Genomic DNA, 15,228 nt, shown 5'->3' with positions numbered 1-15,228 from the left:
GAAAACGTTAGACTCAAATCGACTCCAACTCTGGCGTGTGTGGGTATGAGCGAAAAAGAGGGGGGAAAAGAGAAAACCGTAAGCCTCATGGAGTGACGTGAATGAGAGAGAAGTGAGCATGATACTCAGAGAGAATGAGCTGGAGAGAGCCTCATCTCGAAGGTGTACTCAACCTTTGTCCAGACCAACATGTACAGTGGGGAGAACAAGTATTTGATACACTGCCGATTTTGCAGGTTTTCCTACTTACAAAGCATGTAGAGGTCTGTAATTTTTATCATAGGTACACTTCAACTGTGAGAGACGGAATCTAAAACAAAAATCCAGAATATCAAATTGTATGATTTTTAAGTAATTAATTTGCATTTTATTGCATGACATAAGTATTTGATACATCAGAAAAGCAGAACTTAATATTTGGTACAGAAACCTTTGTTTGCATTTACAGAGATCATACGTTTCCTGTAGGTCTTGACCAGGTTTGCACACACTGCAGCAGGGATTTTGGCCCACTCCTCCATACAGACCTTCTCCAGATCCTTCAGGTTTCGGGGCTGTCGCTGGGCAATACGGACTTTCAGCTCCCTCCAAAGATATTCTATTGGGTTCAGGTCCGGAGACTGGCTAGGCCACTCCAGGACCTTGAGATGCTTCTCAAGGAGCCACTCCTTAGTTGCCCTGGCTGTGTGTTTCGGGTCGTTGTCATGCCGGAAGACCCAGCCACGACCCATCTTCAATGCTCTTACTGAGGGAAGGAGGTTGCTGGCCAAGATCTCGCGATACATGGCCCCATCCATCCTCCCCTCAATACGGTGCAGTCGTCCTGTCCCTTTTGCAGAAAAGCATCCCCAAATAATGATGTTTCCACCTCCATGCTGCACGGTTGGGATGGTTTTCTTGGGGTTGTACTCATCCTTCTTCTTCCTCCAAACACGGCGAGTGGAGTTTAGACCAAAAAGCTCTATTTTTGTCTCATCAGACCACATGACCTTCTCCCATTCCTCCTCTGGATCATCCAGATGGTCATTGGCAAACTTCAGACGGGCCTGGACATGCGCTGGCTTGAGCAGGGGGACCTTGCGTGCGCTGCAGGATTTTAATCCATGACGGCGTAGTGTGTTACTAATGGTTTTCTTTGAGACTGTGGTCCCAGCTCTCTTCAGGTCATTGACCAGGTCCTGCCGTGTAGTTCTGGGCTGATCCCTCACCTTCCTCATGATCATTGATGTCCCACGAGGTTAGATTTTGCATGGAGTCCCAGACCGAGGGTGATTGACCGTCATCTTGAACTTCTTCCATTTTCTAATAATTGCGCCAACAGTTGTTGCCTTCTCACCAAGCTGCTTCCCTATTGTCCTGTAGCCCATCCCAGCCTTGTGCAGGTCTACAATTTTATCCCTGATGTCCTTACACAGCTCTCTGGTCTTGGCCATTGTGGAGAGGTGGGAGTCTGTTTGATTGAGTGTGTGGACAGGTGTCTTTTATACAGGTAACGAGTTCAAACAGGTGCAGTTAATATAGGTAATGAGTGGAGAACAGGAGGGCTTCTTAAAGAAAAACTAACAGGTCTGTGAGAGCCGGAATTGTTACTGGTTGATAGGTGATCAAATACTTATGTCATGCAATAAAATGCAAATTAATTACTTAAAAATCATACAATGTGATTTTCTGGATTTTTGTTTTAGATTCCGTCTCTCACAGTTGAAGTGTACCTATGATAAAAATTACAGACCTCTACATGCTTTGTAAGTAGGAAAACCTGCAAAATCGGCAGTGTATCAAATACTTGTTTTCCCCACTGTACATGTACTGTATATACTATTCAGTGGCATATAGTTTCCATTTTTTTTGTTTTATGTTTTAATGTCACATGCACAAGTACAGTGAAATGCCTTTCTTGCAAACTCAAAAGAGGCTGAGATTGCGATCCTTGACAAACCTTCTCTAAACATTGTCATTTTTCTTTGCCTACTCTTCCTTCCTGTATATTGTTGTCCTAAAGAACATATAATTTAGTAGACCACAATTGTGTTCCTCATGTTCAAGGACATACTTGTCCTTGAGAATGCCTCTCAACTGTGGGCCTTTCCATGTCATTCAAGCTCACCCTAAATTCACTATTGTACTGGATTGCTTAATTGTTTATTGGAATTGGATCGTCTTCTCAATACAGTGCAATGCTATATAATTGTCCTTGTGGAACATCTATTGTAAGCAGTTATTTTCTTAATGAGGTTAATGCGAGCAGTTATATGTGTAGCTATTTGAGATGAACACTGAGGATACAATACTGTTTTAGTGGACAGGGTTGTTGGAGTCTAAATGCAATGTAGTAGATAACCACAATATCTTGAAACGTTACGAGTTGAGTGGCATTGGTTTTTGCACACAATTAAATCACACAGTAGATACAGGTTACAGACTCTTAATTGTTGCAAAATAAATATAGTTAACATGTGACTGACACCTGGTGTCTTTCTGCCTTTTTGAACACACTAAGGGGCGACGTGTTTTCGACAAAGGGCCTAGGCCATCACAGGCAATTTGCAATCCCTTTCCATTTCTCTTTCCATTGGCTGAAAATATATTTACAGGTTGTCAAAGACAAACAATGGAACTTAATTAAAAAGAACACAGTTATCAACCTCATTAAAGCTGGGAAGTCAGGCATGTCAACTCAGGCATCTCATTTAATTAACTATCTTTTAATTAAAAGCAATTAAGCACTGACGAAAAGTGAGTCTCTCTACTCTTCTCTCTCTCCCATTCTTGCTCTCCTATCACAAGGACATAACAATGTTTTAATTGTTATTATTGTACAAGACATTCCTTGCGTTTTATTCACAATGTATCCCCCTACAATAAATACACAAAGAACATATGGCATGTGTAGGATAGTTTTGTAAAGAATGGCGGAAATGGTCTTCTCCGGAAATCCATTGAGATTAGAAATCAAGTCATCCTTCAATGAAAATTCCGTCTACTTCCTCAATTTTAACTTCCTGTTACAACGCTAACGCCTGTACACAACATGCTTGCGTGTCTTTTTGTCGATCAAAACTTTTTGTGGAAGGTACTACGCAGCGCACAGACCCCCTCGAGGAATCAACTTCGTTAAGATACGTTGAGTTTCCTTGTAGACCTATTTGGCAGGGAAAATGTGAAGCCAGCTGTATAGCATATTGCCTGTTTTCTTTTATTAAAGAATGTGAAACAATGTTGTGTCTGTTTGCTGCTTTTCATTAAATCATGCGTAGCTGTTCTTTATATGGCCTAAAATACATTTGTTGATATGGGCAGAATATTATCTATATGCATATCGCATATCGAATTCTGACCAGTTATGAAAATAAAACATTTCATGTGGATAGAATTGATCTGATTAGAGTTTCAGTTAAAACGGACTCTTTGTCACATGACTATAGAAATGGAAACATTGTAATTTTAGAGACACAAAGTAACAATAGGCTATGATTAAAGGGTTAGGCTATTGAGTCCCACAGTATGAGTCATAATACCCCAAAACGTAGCGGTAAAACGCAGAAATTGTTCCAATCGTTTTCTCACCATTCATTTTTGTGTCAGGGATTTTAGAACTACTTCATATAAGGTTTGTGTTTCGTGTAGGCTTACCCTGGCTTTAAGTTTTGATAACTTTTATCAATATATTTGCCTGTAAATGGCCCCCCCCCAAAAAAATTCTAATTATCCGCTAATGTGGCTATCATACAGAACTACACATCTTGTCGCAAACTTTGATGTCATCCCTCAAGCACATTTGTCAATGCAAACTCATCGACAAGTAGCAAGTAGATATTATAGCCTTTTTAGTTTCTCTGGTAAATAATTGATATTGTGTTTCTCGTGTGTCTTCTTGTTTAGCATTTTTCAAATTAGAGTGGCTTGCGAAAGTATTCACCCCCCTTGGCATTTTTCCTATTTTGTTGCCTTACAACCTGGAATTAAAATGGATTTTTGGGGGGTTTATATCATTTGATTTATACAACATGCCTACCACTTTGAAGATGGAAATTATTTTTTATTTTGAATCAAACAACAAATAAGACAGAAAAACAGAACTTGAGTGTGCATAACTATTCACTTTGTAGAGCCACCTTTTGCAGCAATTACAGCTGCAAGTCTCTTGGGGTATGTCTATATAAGCTTGGCACATCTAGCCACTGGGATTTTTAACCATTCTTCAAGCAAAACTGTTCCAGCTCCTTCAAGTTGGATGGGTTCCGCTGGTGTACAGCAATCTTTAAGTGATACCACAGATTCTCAATTGAATTGGTCCTCTGTAGCTCAGCTGGTAGAGCACGGCGCTTGTAACGCCAAGGTAGTGGGTTCGATCCCTGGGACCATCCATAAACAAAAATGTATGCACGCACGACTGTAAGTCGCTTTGGATAAAAGCGTCTGCTAAATGGCATATTATTATTGAGGTTTGGGCTTTGACTAGGCCAATCCAAGACATTAAATGTTTCCACTTAAACCACTCAAGTGTTGCTTTAGCAGTATATTTAGGGTCATTGTCCTGCTGGAAGGTGAACCTCCGTCCCAGTCTCAAATCTCTGGAAGACTGAAACCGGGTTGCCTCAAGAATTTCACTGTATTTAGCGCCATCCATCATTCCTTCAATTCTGACCAGTTTCCCAGTCCCTGCCGATGAAAAACATCCCCACAGCATGATGCTGCCACCACCATGCTTAACTGTGAGGATGGTGTTCTCGGGGTGATGAGAGGTGTTGGGTTTGCGCCAGACATAGCGCTTTCCTTGATGGCCAAAAAGCTCTATTTTAGTCTCATCTGACCAGAGTACCTTCTTCCATATGTTTGGGGAGTCTCCCACATGCCTTTTGGTGAACACCAAACGTGTTTGCTTATTTTTTTCTAGCAACTCTTCCATAAAGCCCAGCTCTGTGGAGTGTATGGCTTAAAGTGGTCCTATGGACAGATACTCCAATCTCCGCTGTGGAGCTTTGCAGCTCCTTCAGGGTTATATTTGGTCTCTTTGTTGCCTCTGATTAATGCCCTCCTTGCCTGGTCTGTGAGTTTTGGTGGGCGGCCCTCTCTTGGCTGGTTTGTTGTGGTGCCATATTCTTTCCATTTTTGAATAATGGATTCCGTGGGATGTTCAAAGTTTCATATATTTTTTTATAACCCAACCCTGATCTGTACTTCTCCACAACTTTGTCCCTGACCTGTTTGGAGCGCTCCTTGGTTTTCATGGTGCCTCTTGCTTGGTGGCGCCCCTTGCTTAGTGGTGTTGCAGACTCTGGGGCCTTTCAAAACAGGTGTATATATACTGAGATCATGTGACACTTAGATTGCACAGATGTGGACTTTATTTAACTAATTATGTGACTTCTGAAGGTAATTGGTTGCACCAGATCTTATTTAGGGGCTTCATAGCAAAGGGGATGCAAGCACCACTTTTCCGTTATTTATTTTTTTCATTTCATTTCACCAATTTTGACTATTTTGTGTATGTCCATTACATGAAATCCAAATATAAATCAATTTAAATTACAGGTTGTAATGCAACAAAATAGGAAAATCGCAAAGGGGGATGATGGCACTGTATCTAGCTAGCTACCTTAGAATGTTTTAATTTCTTGAATTACCCTCTGCCTGGCATTTGTTGTGAACTAGCTAACATTAGTTAGGTATCTCCGTCGATCAGAAGCAAGGATGGTTCTGTGATATGTACTGGATTGCAACCACTGCTCTGATAAGCACACATGTGCATTTAATAGTTTTCCTACCTCTGTATTGGAGAGTCGTCACTGGAGCTGTGTGATAAGGTAAGCCCTGTTTGCTAGCTGCTAAAAAGCAATTTTGGTTCGGTCAAAGATCTGTGTTTAGCTAGGTGCTTATGAAAATTAGCTACATACCTACCGACTGTAGTTACGTGTACAACGCACGTTATCATCCTTAAAAGTAAAAAGAAAACCAGCATAGGCTAACATAATGACTGTTGTAACCTTTTTATTGACAAGTCTTTAGTGAGCTAGCCAGCTACTTTTGCATGTGGTGACATGCTAGCTAACGTTAGCCCACCAGGGAAGGGATATTTAGCTAGCTAGTTAACGTTAACTTACTGTTCGTGTAGTCAGACTTGCTAGCTAACATTTGGCCAGCACCATGGCAACGATAGTTGGTCAGGTAGGATGTCACCACTTAGAAAAGTTTGACAACACGAACGGTGAGCTAATGTTAGTAGGCTGGACAATAGAACGAGTCAAAAATCACCCAAGGCTGAAAAACGGCAATAGAATGTTGGCTAAGCTGGAACACTAGCGCGAGCCCATAGCAAATTAATTTAATCGAATGTTCGCAGAGCCTATGTTGACTGGAATTCTGCTTAGAATTCCATTTAGCCTAGATGGCACCAAAAAAATGTATTCCTTTTCATTTTACCACTACAATCTGTTCTTAGGATGAAACTGAAAAATAACAACTCATGTAGAAAGTAAACATCCACACCTCGATGGTGTCAACTGTGCTTATGTCTGCATAACGAGGAACTAGGAAAAAATGTGTAACTTCTATTTCTGTTCTAGCGATCGATGACAACGGAGTACACTGCCCAGCCTTACATAATTAGAAAGAGGAGATTCTCATGATTAAAATGGTGCCCGACTTGAAAAAAAATCGAAATATTCACATTGCTAGATATTTGGCGAAATAGACAGACATACCTATATTTCCCCTAGAGGAAACAATGGGACGACCTCAGAGTTCCATGATACATTTTTTGTTGTTGTTGACGTTTTAATTACCAGCAATTGCTTCAACCTAGGCAGGTCTCATTGTCAACAATAGCGAAGCAGGCATTGTGACATAGAACAATGGGCTGGGAATAAAACATTCAGAAGGCGAGTTGTAAAACATTCAGTGGCGCAGTGGTCTAAGGCACTGCATCGCAGTGCTAACTGTGCCACTAGAGATCCTGGTTCGAATGCAGGCTCTGTCGCAGCCGGCCGCGACCGGGAGACTCATGGGCGGCGCACAATTCGTCCAGGGTAGGGGAGGGAATGGCAGGCAGGGATGTAGCTCAGTTGATAGAGCATGGCGTTTGCAACGCCAGGGTTGTGGGTTCGATTCCCACGGGGGGCCAGTATAAAAAAAAATATGTATTCACTAACTGTAAGTCGCTCTGGATAAGAGCGTCTGCTAAATGACTAAAATGTAAATTGTGCCATGGTGCTCAATAGAACTAATATGAGCTGGCAGGGTAAAAATGCCCTAAAATAAGGCCTTTTGTTTCTTGATTACTTAAAAACTACGGCAAGCAGCTGGGACATATGGTATAATTATGAAATTGGGCTCCATGGCGGATGCAATGAACTAGTTTTTATCCTAAAAAAGCGTTGTTAGAAATGTAATGTGTCCAGCCTAATGTTAGCTAGCTAGCTAAACATCGCCTGGTGGGCTAGCTAGTTAGGCACCTTGGTTGGCTAGCTAGCTCACAAAGGACTTGTGGACTCAATGTTTTCCCCATACAAAACACCAAATTGGGTTTTATTCCACGAGTACATCTGATGTGACTTTTTTATTGTCAAGTCTTTAGTGAGCTAGCCAGCTAGTTAATGTTAGCTCACGGTTTGTGTAGTCATACTTTTTCACGTGGTGACATGCTAGCTAGCGTTAGCCCACCAGGGAAGGGATATTTAGCTAGCTAGTTAACGTTAACTCACCATTAATGTAGTCAGACTTGCTAACTAACGTTAGGCCGGCGCCATGGCAATGATAGTTGGTTAGTTAGCATGTCACCACTTAGAAAAGTCTGACTACATGAACGGTGAGCTAATGTTAACTACCTAGGTAGCTAAATATCTCCAGGTGGGCTAGCTAGTTAGGCACCTTGGTTGGCGAGTTAGCTTTTTAGCTAAAGTTGGCTAGCTAGCTCGCAAAGGACTTGTGGGCTCAATGTTTTCTCCATACAAAACACAAAAAGTTTTGTTCCACGAGTGCATCTGTTGTACATGACTAATCAAATGACCTGTGAAGTTAGTAATTAAGCTAGCCCGAGTCTAGTACTTTTCAGATTGGGCTAGTAGACAATGTACCAAACTAGCCTGACAAAGCAGTGAAATCTTGCCTTTACAAACATCGCATGCCACAGATTTAGGACCTGAATGTAGAAATCTTGGTCTGCTGGCCAGTGCCCAAAATCCTTATGTTACATCCCTGCATGTCAGTCCCTTTTAGACCATCCCCCTATTACTGTTGGTCCTCCTCAGTGACCTCACGGCTAGTAAAAGTAAACAAAATGTGTCTTTCAGACGGGCGGACCGGATACCATGGCAGAAGAGGAAGATCCAGACACATCCACCACGGCAGACAATGAAGTTCCAGGCCCCTCAGCTGCTAAAGAATGTAGGAGGCTGCTGTCTGCACAGTTGCAGAATGTTCTCATTGAGGTGCATCTTGAGGAAACATTAACGCAGTTGAAGGTTCTACAGGAGAATCAGCTGTATACCTGCAACAGGTATTCAGCACCACAGTTGTCTGATAAAGATATTCGCATGGAAACAGGACTTCCAGACAAAAACATGTTCAACATCGTTTTTGAATACTTGGAACGTTAAAGGGGGGTCGAGATGCTGTCATTTGAGGATCAAGTGTTTATGGCGGTTATGAAGTTGCGTCACAGCTACACCAACTTGCACCTGGCTCAAATATTATATTGTAGTGCAGGCACTGTCAGCAATGTTACCATCACTTTCATTCACGTGATCCACATGTTTTTTTTTCATTAGCATCATGAAGACTGTTCGAAGTCCGGAGAAGAACCAAACGTGCTTCGCCTGTGTCTTTTCAGGGGTTCAGCAGAAACTGCAGGATGGTCATTGACTGTACTGACATAGAAGTTGCTATTCCAAGTCCGATGGATCAGCAGAAGCAAACCTACTGTGTTCCGTTCAATGCATTCGTTCAAGCTACTCCTGGGAGTTGCACCTAATGCGGTGATAACATACTGCAGTGATCTTTATCTAGGATATGTGTCAGACAAAGCCATTGTCCAGAAGTCGGGGTTTGAGAAGATCTTCACGTCTGGAGACATGATTTTGGCAGACAAAGCTTCTTGATCCAAAGCTTCATGCCTGCATAAGTCAATGTGAACATTCCTCCATTCCTGAACCACGGTAGGTGAACAGAAAGTGAGATACATCTCACAAAAGACATAGCGAGAAACAGGAGTCATGTTGAGAGGGTAGATGCTTGACTGAAATATTTCAAAATCCTGAGATTCATCCCACCTTGTCTGCGTTGCTATAGTAACTGGTGCAGACTTGCTGTGCACTTGTAAACCTCCAAGACCCACTCATCAGAGAAGTAGCTGGTTGGGAAACAAGAACAAACAATGAGGCATGAGGATTGGGTGTTGAGAGACCACTTGTCACATTGTCCAAGGTGGTTTTGTGTTATGATAAACAATGTGTTTTCTGTCCAGATAAAGATTGAAACAGCATTGAAAAAGACCCACCACTGACCAAATTTATTTTTGTTTTCCAGTCGAAAAGAAGTGCATCCCTCAGACCATCTGATGAATGGACATCCTGTGGCAGTGTGATCAGAGCGCGAGCGTCCAGTTGTGGAGACTACAGCACTTCGAGCCTGTGGACAAACAGGTCAGTACCTCATCAAATATGATACAATATTGTGTAAAACATTGAATTTGTAGATTCATCAAAATGTTGACTTTATGTCCCCTTTCCCCATGTTTTAGACATGAGGCGTGACATGCGGAACATCAGGCTCACCCCATGAGAAGCAGTGCATGATCAACGCCACCCTCAGCAAGGAGATCTGCTGGAGGTGATGTCTCTCTTATCCTGCATTTACCAGAAAAGAAAGCTCCACACAAAAAAGAGTGTAAGAAATAATTTTAACATCACAGATATAAATGCCCACCGTGCCCATGATAAAATGCAATGTGAATTGTGTTGTACTACTGAATGAAACTGTGAGGAGATGCACTCAGACCAGCCTTTGTGATTGAACTTACGTTAACTACAGTGCCTTGCAAAAGTATTCATCCCCCTTGGCGGTTTTCCTATTTTGTTGCAATACAACCTGTCATTTAAATTTATTTTTATTTGGATTTCATGTAATGGACATACACAAAATAGTCCAAATTGGTGAAGTGAAATGAAAAAAATTACTTGTTTCAAAAAATTCAAAAAAATGTATAACGGAAAAGGGGTGCGTGCGTATGTATTCACCCCCTTTGCTATGAAGCCCCTAAACAAGATCTGGTGCAACCAATTACCTTCAGAAGTCACATAATTAGTTAAATAAAGTCCACCTGTGTGTAATCTAAGTGTCACATGATCTCAGTGTATATATACAGTGGGGAAAAAAAGTATTTAGTCAGCCACCAATTGTGCAAGTTCTCCCACTTAAAAAGATGAGAGAGGCCTGTAATTTTCATCATAGGTACACGTCAACTATAACAGACAAATCGAGAATTTATTTCTCCAGAAAATCACATTGTAGGATTTTTTATGAATTTATTTGCAAATTATGGTGGAAAATAACTATTTGGTCACCTACAAACAAGCAAGATTTCTGGCTCTCACAGACCTGTAACTTCTTCTTTAAGAGGCTCCTCTGTCCTCCACTCGTTAGCTGTATTAATGGCACCTGTTTGAACTTGTTATCAGTATAAAAGACACCTGTCCACAACCTCAAACAGTCACACTCCAAACTCCACTATGGCCAAGACCAAAGAGCTGTCAAAGGACACCAGAAACAAAATTGTAGACCTGCACCAGGCTGGGAAGACTGAATCTGCAATAGGTAAGCAGCTTGGTTTGAAGAAATCAACTGTGGGAGCAATTATTAGGAAATGGAAGACATACAAGACCACTGATAATCTCCCTCGATCTGGGGCTCCACGCAAGATCTCACCCCCGTGGGGTCAAAATGATCACAAGAACGGTGAGCAAAAATCCCAGAACCACACGGGGGGACCTAGTGAATGACCTGCAGAGAGCTGGGACCAAAGTAACAAAGCCTACCATCAGTAACACACTACGCCGCCAGGGACTCAAATCCTGCAGTGCCAGACGTGTCCCCCTGCTTAAGCCAGTACATGTCCAGGCCCCGTCTGAAGTTTGCTAGAGTGCATTTGGATGATCCAGAAGAGGATTGGGAGAATGTCATATGGTCAGATGAAACAAAAATAGAACTTTTTGGTAAAAACTCAACTCGTCGTGTTTGGAGGACAAAGAATGCTGAGTTGCATCCAAAGAACACCATACCTACTGTGAAGCATGGGGGTGGAAACATCATGCTTTGGGGCTGTTTTTCTGCAAACGGACCAGGACGACTGATCCGTGTAAAGGAAATAATGAATGGGGCCATGTATCGTGAGATTTTGAGTGAAAACCTCCTTCCATCAGCAAGGGCATTGAAGATGAAATGTGGCTGGGTCTTTCAGCATGACAATGATCCCAAACAAACTGCCCGGGCAACGAAGGACTGGCTTTGTAAGAAGCATTTCAAGGTCCTGGAGTGGCCTAGCCAGTCTCCAGATCTCAACCCCATAGAAAATTTTTGGAGGGAGTTGAAAGTCTGTGTTGCCCAGCGACAGCCCCAAAACATCACTGCTCTAGAGGAGATCTGCATGGAGGAATGGGCCAAAATACCAGCAACAGTGTGTGAAAACCTTGTGAAGACTTACAGAAAACGTTTGACCTGTGTCATTGCCAAAAAGGGTACATAACAAAGTATTGAGTAACTTTTGTTATTGACCAAATACTTATTTTCCACCATAATTTGCAAATAAATTCATTAAAAATCCTACAATGTGATTTTCTGGATTTTAGTTGACGTGTACCTATGATGAAAATTACAGGCCTCTCTCATCTTTTTAAGTGGGAGAACTTGCACAATTGGTGGCTGACTAAATATTTTTTTCCCCCACTGTACACCTGTTCTGAAAGGCCCCAGAGTCTGCAACACCACTAAGAAAGGGGCACCACCAAGCAAGCGGCACCATGAAGACCAAGGAGATCTCCAAACAGGTCAGGGACAAAGTTGTGGAGAAGTACAGATCAGGGTTGGGTTATAAAAAAAAAACATCTGAAACTTTGAACATCCCACGGAGCACCATTAAATCCATTATTCAAAAATTGAAAGAATATGGCACCACAACAAACCTGCCAAGAGAGGTCCGCCCACCAAAACTCACGGACCAGGCAAGGAGGGCATTAATCAGAGAGGCAACAAAGAGACCAAAGATAACCCTGAAGGAGCTGCAAAGCTCCACAGCGGAGATTGGAGTATCTTTCCATAGGACCAGTTTAAGCCATACACTCCACAGAGCTGGGCTTTATGGAAGAGTGGCCAGAAAAAAGCCATTGCTTAAAGAAAAAAAGAAGCAAACACGTTTGGTGTTCGCCAAAAGGCATGTGGGAGACTCCCCAAACATATGGAAGAAGGTACTCTGGTCAGATGAGACTGAAATTGAGCTTTTTGGCCATCAAGGAAAACGCTATGTCTGGCGCGAACCCAACACCTCTCATCACCCCAAGAACACCATCCAGACAGTGAAGCATGGTGGTGGCAGCATCATGCTGTGGGGATGTTTTCCATCGGCAGGGACTTGGAAACTGGTCTGAATTGAATGAATGATGGATGGCGCTAAATACAGGGAAATTCTTGAGAGAAACCTGTTTCAGTCTTCCAGAGACTTGAGACTGGGACGGATGTTCACCTTCCAGCAGGACAATGACCCTAAGCATACTGCTAAAGCAACACTCGGGTGGTTTACGGGGAAACATTTAAATGTCTTGGAATGGCCTAGTCAAAGCCTAGACCTCAATCCAACTGAGAATCTGTGGTATGACTTAAAGATTGCTGTACACCAGCGGAACCCATCCAGCTTGAAGGAGCTAGAGCACTTTTGCCTTGAAGAAATGGCAAAAATCCCAGGTGCGACAAGAACGCTGATCCAGTGTCCCCCAAAAAACTGATTGGAATAAAACCTCAAGGTAAGAACAAAAACTGATTCGTGCAAAAACAATTTACAATATATTTACAGATGTTCACTGTTGCAGTGCCAATTTTGGGAGCATGTGGTCCTTGAAAAACTCCTCTAATCCAGCAATATGAGGTCGTCACACTGGATGGGGATAGTGATGGAGCCTTTGGTGGTCCACACAATGAAGAAGCAAGTGTCCCTTCCAGTGATGTGGAACTGCCCTTGGACCTGGTGCCAGTAAAGATGATCTTCACGGAGGCTGTAAGACCCTCCACCTGAATATAGAAATCCTTGGACTTCACTGCTTCTTCAATGGTAAGGTCCCTTGCATCATACGGACACTTATAATATAATAATAATATGCCATTTAGGAGACGCTTTTATCCAAAGCGACTTACAGTCATATGTGCATACATTTTTACGTAGTACTAGTAGCAACATATTTGTATATAACCCTTAAATTCCACAATGCCACAGTGACAGTTCACCTCTTCCATGCAATCAGACTGAGCTTGGTTGCTGAGACAACTACAGCTTCATGCACAGCAGACAATATAACTTGGGTAGGGGAGCAGGTATTCAATGAATACCACAGAACGTTGACAGGAAGAAATGTTCTAAGGAATGCATAGATCAGTTCTTCGGAAGTGGTCGCCTAAACAGCAGAATGTGAGGCTCAGGTTCATGGATCATATAGTGCACCCATCCAAGAGACTGCTGCACTCCCATTCGCCTCCACTAATCCTCAGACATCAGGTGGGATTTGGGGACTTGTTTCACCATCTCCCGCGGCAACACAACATGACTGTATTCATAGTGTTCGTCGTTATATTTGTCTGAGTAGTAGATTTGTTTGTGTGACATATTGCCAATAAATAACTTTGTTAGCAAGTATTCCACGAACGTTCCCACTGCTAGCTTGACCTCCACCACTGCTGTGGTGCCCACCAGACCATCCGTTGAGTCACTCAGGATCCCAGACCCTGTGACCCAAAGCCCTGACTCCTGCACATCCATCCCTGTAGCCATTTTGAATGCCTTGATACCCTCCTCTTCATTATCTGTGCCCCACTTTACAGACAACGCCCCATCCAACAACTGTGAACACCTTGAAAAGCATTCGTTGTAAGAAATGTGCTATATAAATAGTTTGATTTGATTGATGACATTACAGCTGTAGAATATTTTACAGTAAGTGCAGTTTTTCAATAAACTTTGAATAGATAACTTGGGATTTTATCACTTGACATACCAATCATATAGTGGGAACGATCCTATAAATCAAGACTGAGTGAATGCATGTACCACTCTGAATAAATAAATAAATACTCTGCCTTTGAAAATTTGTAAATGTTGAATGTTGCTAGATTTTTTTGATTAATTCTCATCAATGACAACATTCTAGAACTGAGTTATCACTCATCGAAGTCTGGTATCCGGGGTACTCTGGTTAATGATTATATAATTGATTAAGTGGCTCTTTCCTTGTAGAATGTTGATAACTGTATAGAAAACATTGTATTGCTAAGATGCTCAAACTTAACTTAATAGCTACACTCACCGACACAGGATAAACTTCATACCTCATGCTGGCCCTGACCAAACCGGTAAATTGCCCCTCACTATAGCTGCACTTCTCCACATGGCCAGACTTAAAGTGGTCTTCTTATAGGGATCCCCTTTTAATGTCCTTGTGCTCAACCTTGAAAAATGCCATGTCTGAAATAGACACCAAAGTTGATATGCTGTACAAACAATTCTCTAGGCTAAGTAAAACAATTATTTTTTGATTTACTGCTCTGCTAACTAGCTAGCTAAAGTGTAGTCAGTGGCTAGCTAAAACAGAGAAAGGGGATGCAAATTCATGGATTGGGCACAGAAGGTATATGGGCACAAAGGTCTCTGATCGTGCTGGTGAACGGTAGCTGACAGTGTTGGCTAGAGATGACATGCAGGATCTTCCTACAAGAATTTGAAGTCTTGCTGAGGTCTTCTCTATTGCTAATTAGCATTTTGACATTTTTTGAGTAAATTGAGGCTAATATATTGAGAAAACTCACCTTGTCCGAGAGAGAGTTACATGGCTATCAAAACGTCACACCAGGGTAAGCCTACACGAAACACAGACCTTATATGAAGTAGTTTTAAAATTCCAGATGCAAAAATTATTTCCATATGCATTACCGGGTTTTACCGCTAGGTTTATGGGTATTATGACGCGTCCACTG

General features: G+C 42.0%; 1 pseudogene; it reads right to left on the bottom strand.

Annotated features, from left to right (window-relative positions):
* Positions 1 to 13,496: 13,496 nt before the first annotated feature.
* On the bottom strand, positions 13,497 to 13,885 carry LOC121549758 (annotated as a pseudogene).
* Between the last annotated feature and the right edge of the window lie 1,343 nt (positions 13,886 to 15,228).

The sequence above is a fragment of the Coregonus clupeaformis genome, chromosome 34 (assembly GCF_020615455.1).
Source record: "Coregonus clupeaformis isolate EN_2021a chromosome 34, ASM2061545v1, whole genome shotgun sequence".
Taxonomy (NCBI): domain Eukaryota; kingdom Metazoa; phylum Chordata; class Actinopteri; order Salmoniformes; family Salmonidae; genus Coregonus; species Coregonus clupeaformis.
The sequence above is the reverse complement of the archived record's forward strand: the minus strand, read 5'-3'. Positions and strand labels throughout refer to the sequence as shown.